Source organism: Astatotilapia calliptera, chromosome 10 (assembly GCF_964374335.1).
Source record: "Astatotilapia calliptera chromosome 10, fAstCal68.1, whole genome shotgun sequence".
NCBI classification, from domain to species: domain Eukaryota; kingdom Metazoa; phylum Chordata; class Actinopteri; order Cichliformes; family Cichlidae; genus Astatotilapia; species Astatotilapia calliptera.
Genome location: NC_137431.1, coordinates 26822576 through 26844265, shown reverse-complemented (window position 1 = coordinate 26844265; position 21690 = coordinate 26822576). Strand labels below are relative to the sequence as shown.

Sequence of the window (21690 nt, the reverse complement as noted above, 5' to 3'; positions counted from 1 at the left end):
AAGAAGACAGAGACATGTTTTTTAACATGTATGCATCCTGAAGAAACTAATACTGTGGAGTAAATGAACAGCTTTGGGGGGGACATACACGCAACCTTCTCCTTTTCCAGTAGAGGATGTATAGGTTTTGTCACCTTTTTTGTTTTATGCATGAGCAGTTTTCACAGAAATCTGCCCGTTATCCTGTCCATGTCTGAAAAACCTTCAGATCCCAATGGTGGCAGTGAGATAGCCCCTGAGAATCAGCAGCAGAGCCGGTAGGCTTATGCAGTAGATGAAAACAGTTGAACTGGACGAGTAGAAGCATTAATTTAATGCTGCAAACCAAGCACCCATTTGGTTGTGAGTGGGGAAAATGCTAGCGCTGCTCTTTGTCGGAAGTGTCGAAAGTGTTCTCAGTAGTCTTCCTCGTTCTGCATCTCTTTCAGATGAGGGCTGGAGAAGGTTGAGTCACAACTGGCCACTCACGGTTCTCCCCAGAGAGCCACAGGCTAACTTGTGTTACTTTTTCATCATATATATACATACATATATATATATTTTTATTTTTTATCTTTTTTGCTCTGCATCGTAGTTTATTACGGCTTAATTGCACAAGTAAAACAAACTACGACAACAGTCTCTGTTTGACGTCAGCAAGGTATATACTTTTTTTTTCATCCGCTCATAACTCGCTACAATATTTCACATTAAACCCTGCCTATTCACTTATTGAGCAATAGATAACTGGACTGCTTGTATCCATGTACGTTTAACCAGATGACTATCATTTTTCCCACACTAACAAGAAAGTACATAAACTGACTGACACGCAAACACTTCAACTGCAAGAGATCTGTCAGTTCACCGGAGTGATTTGAAATCCAAGCAGCGGAAAGTGACTTGGGAAAAGGTTGCTGTCTGTGAGAGTCCTGTGACTTTACCTGCTAGTTGTAAATGTTGAGGATGCCTTAGCTGCACACCTTAATGTTTGTCATAGGTGGTGTGGCAGTTTGAAGACTGTTATATGGCATAGTGACATGAATGTGAACGCTTGTAAGCCCGGCTTCTACTACCATGTAAGCATACATACTGTAGCAGGTTAATGCTGCCTTTCAGTCAGTAATTCCCAGGTTATGATTAGTTTCCAGTGGGTCACACTGGAAGACTTTCTCCATCCAACATTAACAGCATGCATGCTTACGTTCCAGCAGGCAAGACTTTCTGGGCTACGCACCTTTTCATCCACGAGCCCCAGGTCATTGTGTGGAAGTGAGGTTTATTTTGGAATGTGCACCACTTGAGTACTGGCAGGTCCTGCGTTATGTTACAGATATTGTATTCAGATGATGCATATTCCCAAATGTAGTTGCACTGATTTGAATTACCACTGAGGCTTTTGGCAAAGATATAGCTAAAAGGATGTGTGTTGGATACCTGTTTACAACACAGCATAGGGAAAAGGGTAACAGCTGTAAAGCAGGCGTGATATTTCATGCTAAGCTGTAACACTGACCTTGGTTCTCTTGGGGGGGGGGAAAAAACACATAACCTGAGAAACTCCTGCTCCAACATTTTCTCTGACTACAAGTCGGCAAAGTCTTTTCTTACACCTTTGAAATGCAGCATTAGACCTTTACGGTATACGCAGTCAGGTATTATGGTTGAACCTTGGGAGTTTTGATGAATATCACTGCACGTCACAGCGTTGTATCTGGTTGATCACATATCCAAGAAGGGGGAGATCACTGATTGGACGAGACACAGCCCAGCAGCTTAGGGGGCGACCAGTAAGATGACAGAATAAATCAACTCTTTCTCTGTGGTTTTTGTCCCTGCACTTCGTCTCTCTCTCTCTCGTCTTGTTTTGTTGTTGTGGGTTTTGTTTTTTTCTTATGATTTACCTTGAGTTTGATCTCAACACATTGTACTTGAATTACCTCGTTTTTGTGACCTCATGTTCCTTTTGTGTATTTTAATTTTCCCTTTTGTTTCATTCGTTTTGTTTTGTTGTTTTTTGGGGGAGTTCTTCTTTTGTTTTTATTTGTTAGTTAGCGTGTGTTGGAAAGGTGCATTGCGAACATGATTGAAGCAATGCGTACACGGAAAAAAAAAATAAGTGCCACGGCGAAGAGATTTGTTTGTTTTTTTCTTATGTTGCGTATTTCTTTGTGCATTACTCGTTACCAAACTTGGTATTATTAACCCTGCTTGTTAAAGAGCTGGAAGGTTTGGTCATTTGTTATAAAAGCTACCTCTAAGTTGTCGTGTTGGTTTTTTTTTTTTCTTTTTCTTGTTTTTTTCTTGGTAAAAGCACATTTTTTGCATTTGTGTTTTGCATTGTTTCATCTCATGCTTTTTTTTTTTAAGTTGATTTATGATTGTCTGTTTTTTTAAGCAAAATGTATATAAAAGGATGAGAGATAACAAAGTAGAGGCTGATAGGATGAGAAATGCCAAATGATGTTTATTCTTCTCTTATAGTCCCCCCAAACCTGCACCTCCAACCACAGAAGAGCAGAGAGAATGGAGGGGGAAAAAAGCAATTTTGAAGCCTTAAGTGATGAGGGATACAGCAAATAAGAGGAAGTACTATTGCTTTTAAGAGGGTTTAAAAACAAGAATCTAAACTTGAACATATGTGAATAGAATTGTAGTTTTGTAATGTGAAAAAAAAAAAAAAAAACAGAAAGTTCGTCTAAAAAAACGCTGAACCACCCAGGACAGGTCATTTTTGCAGTGATGCAGAGTGCGTTGGACAATTGGAACTGGAAGTGGTAATCAAAAAAGGAGGGAGAAAAAACCACACATAAAACAAAAGGTTAAAAATAGAGATTCTCTCAGCAGACAAGCTCTCTTGAGAAATGAGTGTATTCCTGAACAAGAGCCAATAGAGGCAATTTGATATATAAAAATTGTGATATTTTTGTATTCAGTGTCAGTCCTTTTTCCATTTGTGGAGGGTTATAGCAGGGCACAAATATTTGTATTTCTTTTTCTTTTTTTTTAACCTGTTTTTTTTTCTCTTTTTGGGTGTGAATCATTTTATTTGCCTTGCTCCTCTTTGATATTGTTGAACAAAAAAACATGTGTGTGAACATATTGTAATAATAAGTGTTGCTTTCTGGATGTCAATTGCATTGTAGGTGAAGGACTAAATCTATCCGCCACAAATTTTACGAGTGTGTGTGTGTGTGTGTGTATGTGACAAAGTTAAGAGAGAAAAAAAAAGAAGAAAAAAAAAGATGATAATATGCGGGGCGGCAGGGGGACGCGGCCAAACCGACCAATTAGTACTTGTCATTCATGATTTTTCAATCAAACTTGACTGTCGACATGTTTTTTTGTTTTGTTTTTGTACTTGAAAAAAAAAGAAAAAAGAAGGGATGGCATGTCCCGTGGTGTCTTGCCATTTTATTCTCTAACACTGTGATTTGAGGGAGCTTTTTTTCACCCTCGCATAATATCCACCCACTATAATATACCCAGTCACGGTTCAGTCTGAACACCACAATGCAAGACCTGTTCAGTCACATTATTCCTATCATCGTCCTCTGAATGTTTTCTACTTTCTTGTGCAGGTGAAAGAGTGCATGAAAGAGTGTGTAACTGTGTGTGTGCGTGTGGGTGTGTATTAGTGGAAAAATGCACTAAACAGATCAGATACAAAATAAATGATATTCTATGCCACTTTTTTTCTGTGGGAAAAATATATATATACATTGGCATTGATATAGTTCTTCCCTCAGTGTTTCTCCGATGTTTCTGTACTATCTTTGTGCCTAAAAATGGAAATTGTTCAACAAAAATATCCATCTATATCTGCTTAGTTTCTGTATTTTCAGAAGAAAATAAAAATGGTGTCTCCAGCGCCCTAGGGATGTCATGACGCTCTAAAATGACCTGATTTTCTTTCTTTTTTTCCTTTTTAATCCTGAATAGAGCAGTGCCTCTTCTTTTCTTGTTTTTTTTCAAGGACTGCAATAAACCCTTAATGCTATTGAAATAGCAACTAGGATTGTGCATTCGCTTCTGTTCTTTGGCTCTGCTCTATGATTGGCTCCCAGAAGCATTTATTTAGCAACACAAAACAAAACATGGGGAAAATTTACTGAAATTTGTGCTGCAGTCGTGAAACTATTAGAGACTTTTGGGGACGAGATCTGCTTTGTGATTTATTTTTCTGTTTTCTTGCGAGCAAACGAGGCCCCGAGTCTGCTTCTCTAATTCTAATTTTCTCTTTTTGTCAGCAACAGGTTTGCTGAGCAGAACATTTTATTGTTCTGGAAAAAATGTAAAAAAAAAAAAATGATAAAGAAACCTCCATTTGGGTAGGTTAGCACCGGGGTATTACCCTTCTGTTGCTTCAGTTTTGTTTGTTTTTTAAGTACTTTTTCTTTGCTACAAAAAAGCATTTAAGAGGGGATGTTCAATTCGTCAGAGAGGAATCATGGCATCCCTGGACCTGGCACTCTGTGTTTGGGTGTGGTGTTTCTAGAACAAAGTAGCCATTTCATGCAGTGTTGCAATGCATGTGTCATCGAGGTCTAGACTAAACTTGTTTGAGTAACAAAGCACCAAGACATTGTATTTTTTTATATTAGCACTGAGGACCAATTGCCCTGTCGGACCAAGCATAACAAAGCTTTTTATGTAACAAAGCTTTTCTCTCTCTGTCTTTCCCTGGCTTGTCTGTGCTACTTCTTTCCTCCATTGTTGTGACAGCACAAGTGCCAGTCAAGTTGCTCTATATTAAGAAAATAGTGTTTTTATTATGATTTGAATGGTTATAGTTTTTGTCTACCTCAGCACCTAATCTTAGCCTAATCTTAGAAGGTGCCCAATTATTATTTTTTATTTTCTTTATTTTGGTCTCTTATTGTTGTCAGGTATATAAAAATTATTATTATTTTTTTTTTTTTTGGAGAAAATTGGCATTAGAGCTTTGCAAAGGTCCTTTGTCTTTTCCAGCGACAACGTGCTATTTCTTTCTGTGGCAGTACGTTTCCTGTTGAGCTGTGCCACCAATCTATAGCCACTGTCTGTTGATATAGAAGTTGTTCTTTTTCGTTTCTTTCCATGTAGAATCAGACACATCTCTTTGTAACATTTCAGTGTTCTCTGATGGAGTGTGAAAAAAATAAAAAGGAAAAATAAAAGAATTATGCTGCAGGTTTTCTTCTCCATGTTGTCGATAAAGTCAATGTTGTGCCTTTGATAGTGAAAATATAACGATTTTTTGTTTTGTTTTTTTACATCCTACTAACAGTAGATTGTTTTTGTTTGTTTTTTTTGTAGTGAAATTTTTTTGTAATTTTATTTATGAGTCTCATAACAGAAATCAAATCATGATGTTCAGTTGTATACTTTCAAACTGCAGTTAGAAAAAAAAATAAAAAATGGACTTCATGTTGTCTGTGTTAGCCCTCTTTCTGGCTCACTATTTTATTTACAGTAGTGGAAACCCTGTTTCACAAGAGACAAAGACTCACAACTTTTGAATCGTTGTTAAAGTTACATACAAACTTTGGCAAAAGTAGGAAAAAGTCTGCGTGGAATAGCTGCAGACATCTATCAGGGTAGATGGACAGTACTTCCACATTCAGTATTATCCTAAAAACTAAAGGCATTAAATAAAAGAGAAAGGTATTATATATCTCAAAGAAAATAACTATTATACTGCAGATATGAAAATACCAAATAAATAAACGCCAAAGACGACCGGTTACATTTAAAGGACCAGTGAATATGAGAGATTTTATCTTTATCTCATTTTATCTCAACACAACTCACCATATGCTGTACTTTTATTTTCAGAATGACTATATCAATAATATTATTGTATAACTAGTATTTAATCTGGTGAAAAGACATTATTTTTACTCATTTTTAAAACTAAGATTTCGTCCACTCTTGCTTTACTTTATTGTAATGTGGGCAGGGTCATGTTTACGAGCAGCAAGACATACTTAAAGCAAAAAATAAATATCCACATTAAGTAACCGGAATCAACGTTTTATAACCATTTCAAAGTATCTGACTGATGCCACCATCAGTTTTCTGTGAATCTGCTTTATTTTTCAACAAATGCTCAGAGCTGAAGTGCATTCAGTTGTCTAGCTTTGCACTCAGCATCTGGCTGTTTGCCACCAGTTCTCACTCATAATGTACTAACGGTAACTGTTGCACCACTTCAAGCCTGACTGCCTTTTGTCTGTTCAGTCGCTAATGCCATAGAGGTCATAAATGCTATCATTAGATATGCAGGGGCATGTTTATCTGCGCACCTGTGCTCTCACACAGGCATGATTGTCATTAGAGAGGAAGCGAAGCAAGACAAAAAATGTTCCGATTTTGCACAAAGATAGACGACCCCAAACAGGGGGTTTTTCTGTGGCAAGTTATAGCTGATGTTTATCACCTGTTATCATTTTGCATCGTTGGTCAAGCTCACATCAAAACATCAAATATTTTGATATAGCATTTAAATTTATACAGCAGGTATTGAATAATTGTTCCACGGTTTTAGAGCAGTAGATCATTGTGAAGCTAAAGAAACAGCCAGTATTTAGAGAGGCTTAATCCCTGTCTTTAAAAGTAAAAAGAGAAGATCAGTCTATGAGTCCAATATCTGTTTCAATGCAGCGAAGTCTTCTTTAATTAGGAGAACTTTTAACAAAAGGATCACAATGAAACTTTTGATCACTTAAGACAAGTTTAAGACAAATTTGGAAGTTCGATTCTGCACATGAGCCATATTTTAGTATTTCTAGTAGTCATAAACTATATTTAACTGTCCACTATTAAAGGTTTTTATTAAGAGATAACACAGTGAAATTTTCCTTTTTTTTAATTCCAAGTTTTCTGAAACTGTTCACCGTAATTAAACAAATGAGGTATCTCATTACTTATTTAGCAATTTGCAGACACTGACAGGAGAAATAGAGGAAAATGAACACAGAAATCTGTGCTTGGTTATTTTGTGAACCCTAGTTTGACCAAATATAACAAGCCAGAAATCACCTTTGCATTGCTCATTGGATTTGTAATAACTGCTATTGCAGGGACTCTCTGCCATTTGGTCTTAGAGCTGAAAAAGCTTGTCGGGTGAGAGGTGAAGCATCTTCAAGAAACTTAAAGAAGTCCCATCAGTTTTCCTTCAAATCTCCTTAGATTACCATGAGCTGGATAACTGAGAACCTACACTGCTATTGTTTCTACACATGCTTCACTAATAACATTTTGTCACTTCGTCACTGATGCATATCTCATCTGAATTCGACAGCCAATTAAAACAGTTACTACTTTTGTCAGTCAGACTTTTCTCTCCTTAATATTGTCCAGCATGACGTTTTTTGGTTGTTTGTTTTTTTTTAGTCAAATCAAATATGTATGAAAAAGTAAAGAAAGCACTTTCTATTTTACTGGAGCACTCAAAGTGCTTTATACAACATGCTTCATTCACCCCTTCATGCTTTTTTTCCAGTACAGCATTTTTCCAGTCTTCTGATATCTAGTTTGAAATGTAGCCTCGGTTTTCTGACCTTAGCTGACAGGAGTGGCATCCTGTATGGGTTTCTGGTGCTGCAGCTCATCTGCATCAAGTTCCAGTGTGTTGTGAGTGTTCTGCATACCTTCGTTGTAATGAATCATTATTTGAGTTGCTGTGACCTTCCTATCAGCTCAAAGTAGTCTTCTCCTTTAACCTCCGCTATCAACAAGGCTTTTTGTTTTCTCTTTTCTGACCGTTCATTGTAAACGTAAGAGATAATTGTGTAGGAAAATTCCAGTAGATCAGCAGTTCTGACCAGCCCATCTGGCATCAACAACCATGCCACACTGAGTCACCTTTCTTCCTAATTCTGATACTTGGCTTGAGTTTCAGCAGCTCATCTTGATCATGTCTGTGTGCCTAAGTGTTTTGAGATAATGCCATGTGATTGGCTGTAACATTTGAGTCAGTTTTTCCTCAGCTGGTTTGATGCAGCAGAAAAGTCTCTCTTAATGCAGTTCTCACAACACTTCAGACATTTTTCATAACGCAGAATCAGCTGTGCAAAAGACACTGAAAGATTCAAAATACCCTTTTCACATTTATCAAAACACAAATAGTGAGTCAATCACTTCAACTCTGTGATGAAAGAATCAAACCCTTTCACCACTCTTTAAAGAATTAGTCATTGAAATGTTTAGTTGTTTCTTTGTCTTAAACCCTTAGTGACTTTGAGAGATTTCTGCAAAAATGTGAAGGATTTTTTGACACTTTACAAAATTGCTGAAATTGAGAAAAGCTAAATAATACCCATTAAATTCTATGCATCAGAAAACGGACAAGTCAAATATATATAATCTGAGACCTGAACACCAACTACTGTGTGGGCCAGAAAAGTCACGCTACATACATTTAGCAACCACTTTATTAGATATGCTTGTTCCAATGCTTGTTACAGTAATCCAAATATCTAATCAGCCTTTAACATCAGCAGCAACTCAAAGTATTTAGGCATGTAGACATGATTAACTTAAATAACCACTCATTAGAAACAGGCTAGGCAGAAGAGCATCCCTGAAAGTACAACATGTCTGGCCTTGAAGGAGATCTGTACTTCAGATGGGTACAGAAGACCACACTGGGGGCTACACCCATCAGCTAATAACAGAAATACCTAATGTAACCAGTATGTAACAAAATATATAAACAATGGGCAAATCAGAAGATTTCAGGAACGACAGGAGCCCGAGGATGGGTAACCACAATGAAAACACAACTGCAAATGATGAAGCAATAGTTCAACTGTATTTGAAATTTGTGCACTGTATTGCCTTTACAATAACAACCAAAATTGTGTGTGCGCGCACAGATACCCAAAATAAAAAAGAAAAGAATGTTAGACCCGGGTCTTTTAAAGTGTCAATAGGATCCAGATCAGGCCTGTTTGGTGATCTGGTGAGTTATTGGTGTGAGTTCAGTCCACGATCGATGTATGGTTTGCACTGTCCTGTCCTACCACAGTTCAGGCAACCAGACTTCAAGATTCAATTCCAAATGGGCTGTGGCTCGCCATCCATTGCAATGGAAAATTATTCCTCTTCTGCGGATTTCCACAAAGTCTGTAATCCAATGTTCTCCGAGGAGTCTCGGCTCCTTTCTCCAACTCAAAAAACTTGACCTAAGAGTGAGGTCAGAATTACTTCAAATGAACATGGTTCACACTTAACTAACACTTCTGTTTAAAGTATAAATCATGAACAAAATGTGTTTCAATTTCTAATGTTGTACAACTAATCAAATTCTAAACGTTTTCATTACATGGCAATGTAGCTATCACCAATCATTAAAGCAATTCACACTGCTCATTAAAAGCAGCAAACTCAATATACTCTGCTCACGGTCAAGTAACAACAGTGATGAATAAAAGTAACACAATAAAACATTTCAATACAACAGATAGACATACTGTTTTTTCCTTAACCTAACAACAGCTAATAAGTTCTCAACTAACGCTTAACAACGGGAGTGAGCGTTTAGCACACTCGCTAGCTACTTGCATAGTACCGTCACCATTAGCGTTTGTTTTTTGAAGCGAACAACATTAACATTTCAGGATGCCGATCAGCGGCTATAACAGTTTCGTTACTCACCAGTGCAAAGCACTTCGTATTCATAAAACTAGCTTCGGCTATCCAAATCTGGCGGCTAATCAAGCAGACACCAACAGCTTCGCTGTTTCAACAGCTACCACGTTTTCCCCACAGGTACTGCTATGGCGCGTGTGGTCTAAGCAGCCTTAGCAGCGCAACCAAACATGAAAAACAAGGCGGGACAAACAATCCCATTGGTTGGACTGCATTTGTATCCAGGTCAAAAAATAACCTTTGAGAAACAAAATAAATAAATAAATAACACAAATAATGCAATTCCATACAAAATAATTTGGATTTTTTCTTTAGAGTCTCTCTCCAATCATGAGTGCTTTTAACTGAACAAAATAAAACACCTTTAATAATAATTACAATAAACAGTCTCTAATTCCATCTGTTTGCCACTGGGCTACACTCTCCCCTCCTAAATTCATGCAAGTCCCTTTGCATGGGAGATGGCTGTGACCTCACCACTTGAGAGAGTGGCTCCTGGTAAGTTCCAACCTCCTTACTCTCTTGCAAAGCATCAGTAAAAGCTAAGCTCAAGCCTTGGAATAAGGATTGCACAATAGATATCAGTGGATTACCCAACTGGGTGTACTGCAGTCTTTCTGGCGGACCTCTATTCCTCACTGAACGTCGAAGAGTGTCCGTTTTATCACCTTCCACGCTCTGTTGTGAATCTTCTTTGTTAAAGGCCTCAGGCTCACTGTCAGAGTCTTCTCTGCTTAGAAGAACATCTCCCTGAAAGGTGGATGTGTCTGCTAAGTCATTTCCACTTCCAGGTACATCAGCAGCTGAGCGTTTTTCACTCACGGCATCCAAGGCAGTATCCTCCAAAATGATTTCTGCATTTCCATGAGACAAGTCTTCTCTGACTACCGTATCATTAACAGCTAAGCAGTCTTCAGTTAAATTTATCTGTGCTGCCTCACCATCATCGGTGTCAGGGGATGATTTTGGAATCTCGTACAATGTGGTGAATCGAATGGTTTCTCTGGGACGCCTCTCACGAAACCAAACGGTATCCTCCTCTGTCTCAGAAGGTTCAGTCTCATAATACTGTTTAGCTGATTGCCGTGTTACAGGCTTGCGTGTGGAGTTTGTCATAACAGGCTTCTCCTTAGTGGGTGTGACAAAACCACAAGGGAGTAGGAGATCTCGATGGACAGTTCGCCAAGGAGCGTCTCTGTTCTCAGGTTTTATTGTGTAAACTGGGAGATCTCCCGCCTGCTTTACCACCACATAAACATCTGACTCCCACTTATCAGCAAGCTTATGTTTCCCTCTTAGGCGTACAGCACACACTAAAACTCTGTCTCCTTCTTCCAATTTAGAAGCGGTTACACGCAAGTCAAATCTGGTCTTATTCTTGTCAGCAATTTTTGCTGCGTTTTGTGCCTCGATCCTGTAACTCTCTTCCAGACGTGACTTCAAACTTTGCACATATTGCGAATGTGACTTGTAGCCGTCGTCTCTGAGGGGAAGACCAAAAGCCAGGTCAATGGGCAATCTGGGTTTACGGCCATACATTAATTCATAAGGTGAGTACCCTGTAACGTCGTTCTTTGTACAATTGTACGCATGAACCAATGGTTTCACAAAGCTATGCCACTGTGATTTGTCCTTGTTTTCCAATGTGCCAAGCATGCTCAACAGCGTCCTATTAAAACGCTCTACAGGGTTTCCCCTAGGATGGTAGGGCGTAGTACGAATCTTGTGAACACCCAGGATGTTGCATAGTTCTTTGATGATGTGTGACTCAAAGTCAGGCCCTTGGTCACTATGCAAACGTTCAGGAATGCCGTAATGGACAATGAAATTATCCCACAGGCACTTGGCAACTGTTTGAGCTTTCTGATTGGGAGTTGGGACGGCAATGGCATACTTAGTGGTCTGTAAGTACGAGGACGTCCTTAATATTGCTCCTATCAGGCTCAATGGACAAAAAGTCCATACAAACAAGCTCAAGAGGTCTGGTGGACTTTATGGTGACCAAAGGAGCAGCTTTTTCAGGAAGGGATTTTCTCAGAACACAGCGATCACAGGTTTTAACCTTTTTCTCAACATCTGCAGCCATCCTTGGCCAGTAAAACCTTGTTCTCACCAGGTCGAGAGTGCGTTCAATCCCTAAGTGGCCCATATCATCATGGAGGCTATGGAGGACTGTGTCTCGAAACTGCTCTGGAAGAACAAGTTGCCAGGTTACACAACCTCCATCTTGTCGTGTTCGGTACAGTATTTGATTGTGTAGCTCAAGGCGACTGAATTCCCTGATTAGTAAGGGAATATCGGGCAGTTGCTTTCTAACGGTGGGTGGAACCTTGTCCCCAGTCTCGAGTTGAGCTATAATTTCCCTCAAACACGGGTCAGCTCGTTGTTCTGCCCTTAGCTGCTCTACAGGCATATGGGGAATAACTGGTAACCCACCACACTGATCTTCATTCACAAATTCATCTGGTATAGCAGATACAGACATGGCCAAAGAGTCTACCAGGGTGAAAGCACAATCCATCTCTTTGTTTTCACTTGGGCTACAGCCAATGAGGTGCCTCTCACAGATAGCTGGGACCACGTCTGGGCCAAGAGTGACTCCTTGACCAGACAGATGTGTTTCAGTGAACCGCTGTATACGTTCGTGCTCTTTTTGTGAAACGGTGTCATTGAGCAGTTCTCCATGTGGTCGTCTTGAAAGACCGTCTGCATCAGAATTTAACTTTCCAGCTCTGTACTGAAGCTGGAAGTTAAACGTGGAGAGTGCTGCTAGCCAACGATAGCTCATTGCATCCAACTTGGCTGTAGACAGAACATATGTTAAGGGATTGCTGTCAGTTACAACCATGAATTGGCTACCATAGAGGTAATCAGAAAATTTTTCTGTAACTGCCCACTTTAGAGCTAAAAACTCTAGTTTGTGGGCAGGGTAGCGAGACTCACTCTTGGACAAACCTCGGCTAGCATATGCTATTACTCTCATCTGCCCCTCCTGCTCCTGATACAAAGCAGCACCCAACCCCATAGTGCTGGCATCCGTATGGAGAGTGTAGGGCAACTTGGGGGCAGCAAAACCCAAGATCGGAGCAGTAGTTAGCTTTTCAATGATCGCTCGGAAAGCTTGTTCACACTCTGGAGTCCATCGCTCACCAAAGGGTTTTTTCGGATCATGATACTGAGGAGTGTTAGCTTTGGGCTTGGTACCTTTGCGAAGGGGTGGGTAACCTGAGGTCAGATTGGTGAGGGGCTTCACTAGGTTAGAATAGCTTTTAATGAAGCGTCTGTAATACCCTGCAAAACCAAGAAAAGACCTCAGTTCTTTCAGATCAGTAGGCACTGGCCAAGTTTGCAGAGCCTTCACTTTTTCAGGGTCAGTCTCCACCCCATTACGAGACACAACATGTCCCAAGTACCTCACTGATGTCTGAAAAAATTTACATTTCTCAGGGGATAATTTCAACCCGTACTCTTTCAGACGGTTGAGAACTTTGATCAGTCGGGTCTCATGTTCTTCCAGCGTTTTAGAGAAAACAATGATGTCATCAAGGAAGACAAGAACCTCCTTCAGGTTCATATCCCCCATGCATTTCTCCATGAGACGCTGAAATGTGCTTGGAGCGTTCGTAATGCCCTGCGGCATACGGTTAAACTCCCAAAATCCAATGGGACAAACGAAAGCTGTCTTCGGTTTGTCAGCCTCTTCAACCTCAATCTGGTAGTAACCAGATTTTAAGTCGAGGACAGAAAACCACTGGGAACCAGTCAGCGTGGAGAAAGTCTCCTCCAAGTTTGGGAGTGCATAAGCATCCTTCACTGTTTGCAGATTGAGCTTCCTGTAATCAACACAGAGACGCACATCCCCATTCTTCTTCCTCACCACCACTATGGGAGAAGAGAAGGGTGATGTGGACTCCCTGATCACACCTGCCTGTTGAAGTTCTAGCAAGTGCTTTCGGACAGCTTCCAGATCATTTGGGTGTATGGGGCGTGCCCTGTGCTTAAATGGAGTCTCATCAGATAGCTTGATTTGGTGTTTTACCTGATTAGTTCTCCCAAAGTCAATGTCATTTTGCGCGAAGACCTCCGGCATATTGGCAATTTTTTGTGTTACTCTCTCTCTCTCCACTCAGCACTTATGGGTGAGTCCTCGAAGTTGAAGTTGAGGCCTAGCTTCTGCTTGGTGCTAGAATCTGGTGTCACCACACAATGCTCATGTGAGAGAGAACACGATGAAATGCACTGATTTCCCCAATCACACACTTCTGGGGAATAACAACATCATGATCCAGCTCATTAGTCATTACGACTGGCACTTTATATGGCGCTTTCTGGGGCAAGTCAATGAGGCAAGGTTTAACTAACACCCCACCTGGCAGTGCTGACAAGGAGGGATGTTCTAAGAGGACAGATTTCTCAGTGGTATGACTGTTAACATCAATGAACCCCTCTAACACTACGGTTTGTCCTGCTGGAACTAGCTGGGGGTCTTTTCCGAGCGAGGTGACCAGACCAAGGCGGTTATCCTTGCACTGCCTGTGTCGCAGCCCCAAAATCTTTAGCACTGCTTTGTAACCATATTGTGATGGTTCATACTCTTCAGGACAGGTATCACAATGGAGTTCGTAAAGTAGATCTAGTGTGTTAGTACCTATCAAAACTAGTGGCTGGGGGACTGTACGAACATCTGGAACCACCAATGCTAGTGTGGGGACTTCAACCTCAGCACCTAAAAACTCTTTGGGGAATACAACATTAATCTCAATGTAGCCTAGATAAGGCACAGATTGGCCATTGGCTCCTTCAACCTCCAAAAGCTCAAAGAGAGGCCGGATCTCATGTTGTGACAGGTTCTGATTGTAAAACGACTGGGGAACAGTGGTGACTTGAGAGCCTGTATCCATTAAGCAGCTAACACAATTGCCCTCTATTTGAACCTTCGTCACCTGATTGAGGTAGTGACGAAATATGTGGCCTGACACGGGGGCCCATATGCTGTAAAAAGTATCACGTATACAAGGTGTGCTGTAGTTTTCGCCCCTATTAAACCTTTGGGTAATTTGAAATTACCACGCTCAGCATTCAATGTTAACATGGCACCCTTCTTAGTGGTCACTTTAGGCTTCTTATCAGCGGGACGTGTTTGACCCGTTGCAGTCCCCATCTGTCCCACGACAGGGACTGAATTCAGTTTAACGAAGGTGTGTTTCGGTGTTGGCTTTCCCATAACTGCTGACGGATTCTCAGTTCCTTTCTTTTAGCAGCTACCAGGGCAGGATTTGGATCTGACTCACAGGTGGCCACAATATGACCATCCTCCCCACAACGGAAACAGTACCACGGTTTTGGCTTTACAGTTAAAGCGCTGTGTGGAGGGGGCCCTGGTTCAGTCTTTACATGGTCAGGTTTTTTAGTTTCATCTTTCTGCATGTGTTCTTTCTTAGAAGCAGTGGGTTTTCTTTGTTTCATGAGTGCTGTCAATTGACTCTTCAAGTCAGCAACTTGCTTCTTTAACTTACTTAGGTCACTTGATTCAGATTCAGCTTGTGTTTCGCTTGTTTCCTGAACACTCTGTCTATGGGAGACAACCTTAGGTTTGGTAGTACCAAGGTGCCGTTTCATTCTACTAGTTTTTGTTTCTTGCCTATTTTCTGCAGTACGCAGCAGCAACAAAAGCTCAGCGAGTGATGGGGGTTGTCGATCCTTAAGTTCTAGCTGCAAGACAGCAAGCAAGTCATGATTCCAACAACCCCTGTAAAATTGTTTCAGGAGGTGTTTGTCGACCTCTTGTGGCTGTACACCTCCCCTGCGTACAGTACGGTTCAATGCCACCTGCAGGCGATGCAGGTAAGCTGAGGGTTTTTCTCCAGGATCTTGCAATGTGTTCATGAACCTCACCAACAATTCCTCCCCATCCTCAACTGTGCCAAAGGCAGATTCCAATAATTGCAGGTAGGTAGATGGTGGCGCTTCAGGTCCAAGATGTCGAACTACATCTGAAGCAGGAATGAGGAGGCTCTCGAGAATTTTATGAGTCTTCTCCAAGTCAGAAACAGAAGTGTCCTCCATCATTAAATCAACATGAGAGCGCCAAGTATCATAATCAGCTTCATTATATGGCCGGGGAATCTTCCCAGAAAAAGCTCTCAGTCTCAAGGTGGAATGGGTACGTGACATCTTATCATCACTCTTTACAATGTGTTCAACCACAATTCTCTGTACGTCTGGTGGGTTAAGCTCACCAGGATTTAGAGTCAGGGATCTCTTGGTTCCAGAGCTTAAAGTCGGTGTGCGATATTCATCATCAGCGTGGCCAAGCTTAGGACAGACTGAAATACCAGCTGATTCAATAAAAGTAGCAGGGGTCTGGCTGGGCCTGTCAGTATGATCAACTTCCTCTATTTCAACCTCAGTACTGAGTGCAACACTTTCTTCGGCGACACCCACAGACTTTTCAATTTTTGTCATCACCTCTCTCAGTACCTCTTCAAAATCTTTCCCACTTAGCTTGGCTATTCCTCGCAGTTCACTCAGGTAAGTATCTGTGACACTCCCCCCAACTCTCTGGGAATAAACATCTGTCAAAGCATGTACAGAAAATACTACATCAGGATTGGCAGCTGAGGGGTGGACATAGGGCAACAAGGGTCCTAATGTTTGCACTGCTACTCCTGAGTTATACTCCACTATCTGATCCTTGTTGAATTCAGATACTTGATCATCAATGGTGAGGACCCTACTAATAGAGCCGTACTGCTTTAAGAACTCAAAAATCTCTTCATCCTTTTCTGATCCTGTTACCCCACGCACTATGACAGCATTTGGGACCTTAATACCTAATTTTTCAACAAAATCCATCTTTTGGTGCGACAGACGGTCTTACCAAAAGCTCAATCACACAATATGCTTCACTATCGTCACCCATTAATTCAAGGCTCCTGGCTGGCTCGCCACTTTTACACTGTAACCAGTATGTAACAAAATATATAAACAATGGGCAAATCAGAAGATTTCAGGAACGACAGGAGCCCAGAGGATGGGTAACCACAATGAAAACACAACTGCAAATGATGAAGCAATAGTTCAACTGTATTTGAAATTTGTGCACTGTATTGCCTTTACAATAACAACCAAAATTGTGTGTGCGCGCACAGATACCCAAAATAAAAAAAGAAAAGAATGTTAGACCCGGGTCTTTTAAAGTGTCAATAGGATCCAGATCAGGCCTGTTTGGTGATCTGGTGAGTTATTGGTGTGAGTTCAGTCCACGATCGATGTATGTTTGCACTGTCCTACCACAGTTCAGGCAACCAGACTTCAAGATTCAATTCCAAATGGGCTGTGGCTCGCCATCCATTGCAATGGAAAATTATTCCTCTTCTGCGGATTTCCACAAAGTCTGTAATCCAATGTTCTCCGAGGAGTCTCGGCTCCTTTCTCCAACTCAAAAAACCTGACCTAAGAGTGAGGTCAGAATTACTTCAAATGAACATGGTTCACACTTAACTAACACTTCTGTTTAAAGTATAAATCATGAACAAAATGTGTTTCAATTTCTAATGTTGTACAACTAATCAAATTCTAAACGTTTTCATTACATGGCAATGTAGCTATCACCAATCATTAAAGCAATTCACACTGCTCATTAAAAGCAGCAAACTCAATATACTCTGCTCACGGTCAAGTAACAACAGTGATGAATAAAAGTAACACAATAAAACATTTCAATACAACAGATAGACATACTGTTTTTTCCTTAACCTAACAACAGCTAATAAGTTCTCAACTAACGCTTAACAACGGGAGTGAGCGTTTAGCACACTCGCTAGCTACTTGCATAGTACCGTCACCATTAGCGTTTGTTTTTTGAAGCGAACAACATTAACATTTCAGGATGCCGATCAGCGGCTAAAACAGTTTCGTTACTCACCAGTGCAAAGCACTTCGTATTCATAAAACTAGCTTCGGCTATCCAAATCTGGCGGCTAATCAAGCAGACACCAACAGCTTCGCTGTTTCAACAGCTACCACGTTTTCCCCACAGGTACTGCTATGGCGCGTGTGGTCTAAGCAGCCTTAGCAGCGCAACCAAACATGAAAAACAAGGCGGGACAAACAATCCCATTGGTTGGACTGCATTTGTATCCAGGTCAAAAAAAATAACCTTTGAGAAACAAAATAAATAACACAAATAATGCAATTCCATACAAAATAATTTGGATTTTTTCTTTAGAGTCTCTCTCCAATCATGAGTGCTTTTAACTGAACAAAATAAAACACCTTTAATAATAATTACAATAAACAGTCTCTAATTCCATCTGTTTGCCACTGGGCTACACTAAGGCTACATTGGTGAGTCACACAGTCTCACCAAAATACAGAAGACTGAAAAAACTGTACTCCAATGGCCTTCAGTCAACAGTATCCAGTAGAGCATCCTTGGGGCCGCTTAAAAGGGAAACTTGGATGAGCAGCTGACACTAACCTGAAAGTATGCATTTCTATTTGTTGCAAGTAAACCTCTGAATAGGCGTTACTGTATTTGCTCTTTCATACAAGCTTGAAGTCACTGGACTGGAAACATTAATGCAATGCTGGACAGTATTAGTAGAAAAAGGGTGTTTTCTGTCACGGTCTGGCTGGCAGACCGTGGGGATGTGGGGAAAGGAGGACCCAAAACGCAGACTCTGCGATGCAAACAGTGCTCTTTATTTACAGTGAAAAGGCTGTAAATACAATAACTCCCCGTTGCTCCCTCGAACCCCGTGTGCGTGCTTCCCTCCGATATCTGTGCTCGTGCTCCCCGCTGTTGTGTTTCCGCACCCCCGTGCGTGCTGCCTCTCCGGACCACTCCTCCTCCTGTAGGGAAACCAGAGACGCAGCCGTCAACACTAACCCTCGGCGGGCATATACGCACAGCACAGACCTAAGCTAACACACACTGACTTGGTAAGATAACTCAATGATCCCGCGTCGGTGGGAGCTCCAAGACTCTCCTAAGTAGCTCCCCCGACGAGCCCTGATCAGCGGCAGGTGTGTGGCTTCGGGTGTGGCCAGTCCCTCCGCAGGGCCACACCCCTCAGGCCTGCAGGTGGCCGAGCTCCATCCTCCAGGCACACCCGCAGACATACACACCCATACCTCGCCTAAACATATGAGTGGGACACAGACTAACACAGCACAGAGAAACACACATATGTACACGCACAGAGAAGGGGAAACGACACCAAAAATACATAATAATAATAATAATAATAATAATAATAATAATAATAATAATAATAATACACAGGTCCATGACTGCCCAGGGATCCTGGGTCGCCCAGTCCCAGGACCCTGACAGTACCCCCCCCCCCCCCCCCCTCTAAGGGTCGGCTCCCGACGACCCAAAAACACAAACCAAAAACAGTACAACCAACCCAGGGCGGGCGGCGGGAGGTCCCGGACGGAGGGCAGAACCAAAACAAGCAAAAACCCCCAAAGAAAACAACCCCCCCAAGGTCACAATCCCAGAGTCCGACCGCGCATCCCGCAGCGGAGCAACAAAAAGAAAAAATGCCACAAAACAGTCTCAGGCGGCCCATCAACATAACAAAAGAGTTCAGGGGGCCTACCTCGAGTCCAATGGTGGCGACATTGCAGCTCCGGCGGGCAGCCACGGGTCCGGCAACAGCAGAAAAACGGTTCTGGGGGCCTGCCACTGCTCCAGTGGCGGCGGCACTGCTGCCCCTCCGGTGGCGAGCCCCGGGCCAAGTAGCGGCGGCGCTGCTCCCCAGGCGGCCTGCCCGGGATCCAGTGGCGGTAGCGGCGCTGCTGCTCCTCCGGCGGCCTATATGCACAGCACAGACCTAAGCTAACACACACTGACTTGGTAAGATAACTCAATGATCCCGCGTCGGTGGGAGCTCCAAGACTCTCCTAAGTAGCTCCCCCGACGAGCGGCAGGTGTGTGGCTTCGGGTGTGGCCAGTCCCTCCGCAGGGCCACACCCCTCAGGCCTGCAGGTGGCCGAGCTCCATCCTCCAGGCACACCCGCAGACATACACACCCATACCTCGCCTAAACATATGAGTGGGACACAGACTAACACAGCACAGAGAAACACACATATGTACACGCACAGAGAAGGGGAAACGACACCAAAAATACATAATAATAATAATACACAGGTCCATGACTGCCCAGGGATCCTGGGTCGCCCAGTCCCAGGACCCTGACATTTTCATATTCAAATGACATAATTTCCTTAGGGATTATTAAAGTATTCTGATTCTGAAGTTCATCAAGACAGTAACAAATATCTTTAGTAGTGTAACAATAGCAGTATCACTGGACAATTTATTAGGTACACCTTTTGGTAGATCTGTCTAGTACTGGTTTGGATCCCAATAGGTGATTCTATTGTGTAAAATGTTTAATTCTTCACATTTCATTTTTGGGTCTGGACACTATTTTTTTAGGGCCAGTAAAAAAAAATTTTTGGTATTTTTTGATAAAAAGTAGAAAAACATTTTGATGTCAAAGTCCTAAAACAGCAGTGAGTAAAGGCTTTTACTCAGCGGTCACTGTGTTTAAGTGAAGTGCTCGACTGCATATTCTAACTCATGTGAAACAAGCTTTGATTGTTGAATTGTATCAAAACAATTGAGAAAACTTAAAAAAAAGAAATATGGTAATTATTATTCATCATTTTACTTACTTATGCTTACGTTAAATAGTATTATGAACATAATCATGTTCATAATTTGGTGAGGGAGCAGGATTTATTTGTCTCCTCTGGTGCATTGGACATGTTTTTTTGTATGAATGCTTTAACAAGGCCTGATATTTTTTTTCCCAGTGCCATCATCAGGCTAAAATCTCCACACGCTACCCTTTCCAAACAAAACACAGCACTGAATAGGTGGATTGTACAACATTTGCTGAGAAAATGTATGTTTCCTGAGAAGAAACTCCTTTGACTTCACTGATTTGAGGGTCTTTTCTGTACCATGATACTTAGAGCAAGCTTTGAAATTTCATCCTCAGTGCTGGTGAGGCTTAAATGTTGCATTCACATCACACAGGCAGGATAGGAAAAAACAAAAGACATCCCTCTAACTGTCCTTTCATTGCTATAGTCAGCAATTAAATGTACTAACAATGAGGTGTTCTGACATCAGTATAATCATCCTGCCTGAGTGTGCATTACTGCGCAGTGCATAATATATATGGAGTATATTTTGTAAATGCTTGCAGTGTTGTGTGTTTGTAGTTAATGTCATCGCCGCTCATATCTGGGGTAATAAACATCCATTGTCAGTTCTGTGTGGTTCCCAGAATTTTATGCCCAATAAAACTAGAGAAGGCAAGCCCGGCTGTGTGTGTCCAACAAATAAATACAGTGTCACATCAAAAGTGTCTCCAATATTTCCCAATAATCTTCCTATATTTGCTCATTTCCTCTCTCTGGCACACGAGATCAGATCTTGACTTCAGCGTATTGGAAACTAATGAGGCAGCTCTCCAGTTTCCCTGTTCATTTATGCAGAACACGCCAAAGTATTACATCCAAAACACATTGCAGATTAGTGTAGTTTTTCCCGTTTGATTTTTTCTTCTTTTCTTGTTTTTTTGGGAGAAAACAAAAACAGGAAATGAGGCCAAAAACTAACTGTGAGCAGATTTGTTGGACTTTGATGTGACTTTCATGTTATTTTGGGGCATGGGGAAGGAAAGGGCAGTGGTAAGTGAATGGTTTGTCAGGATGGTAGAAGGAACAGTGTAGGGGCTTTGTTTTACAGAATCAGGTTTGAGTGCTGATCTTTGACCCACATATGTAAAGAGTGGATTATTAGAGTGATGACTCCAAGGTTCCCTGTTTGGTGGTGAAGGGAGGATTAATGATGGTTTAATTCCAACTATTAATCGCTTACTCAACCAGACTGTTTTTAAATCAACCACATGAACTACGCCATTGAAATCTGAATCTGAAATCTTGTCAGCAAAGACGTAAACAGTTCAGACATAACCCCAGTCATCGGTCAATGATTTAAGAGGAAGCTAAGTTGATATATGTTAGAGCTTTTCAGATATGATG

The 21690-nt window shown here is 41.5% G+C and overlaps 1 long non-coding RNA gene across 1 annotated transcript; it reads right to left on the bottom strand.

Annotated features, from left to right (window-relative positions):
* Positions 1–18300: 18300 nt before the first annotated feature.
* LOC145431317 (uncharacterized) lies at positions 18301–18869 on the bottom strand. The gene is made up of 2 exons (XR_013911614.1): positions 18559–18869; positions 18301–18471 (listed from the first exon to the last, which is right to left on the bottom strand). It is a non-coding gene; the product is annotated as an uncharacterized LOC145431317 (long non-coding RNA).
* Positions 18870–21690: the final 2821 nt, after the last annotated feature.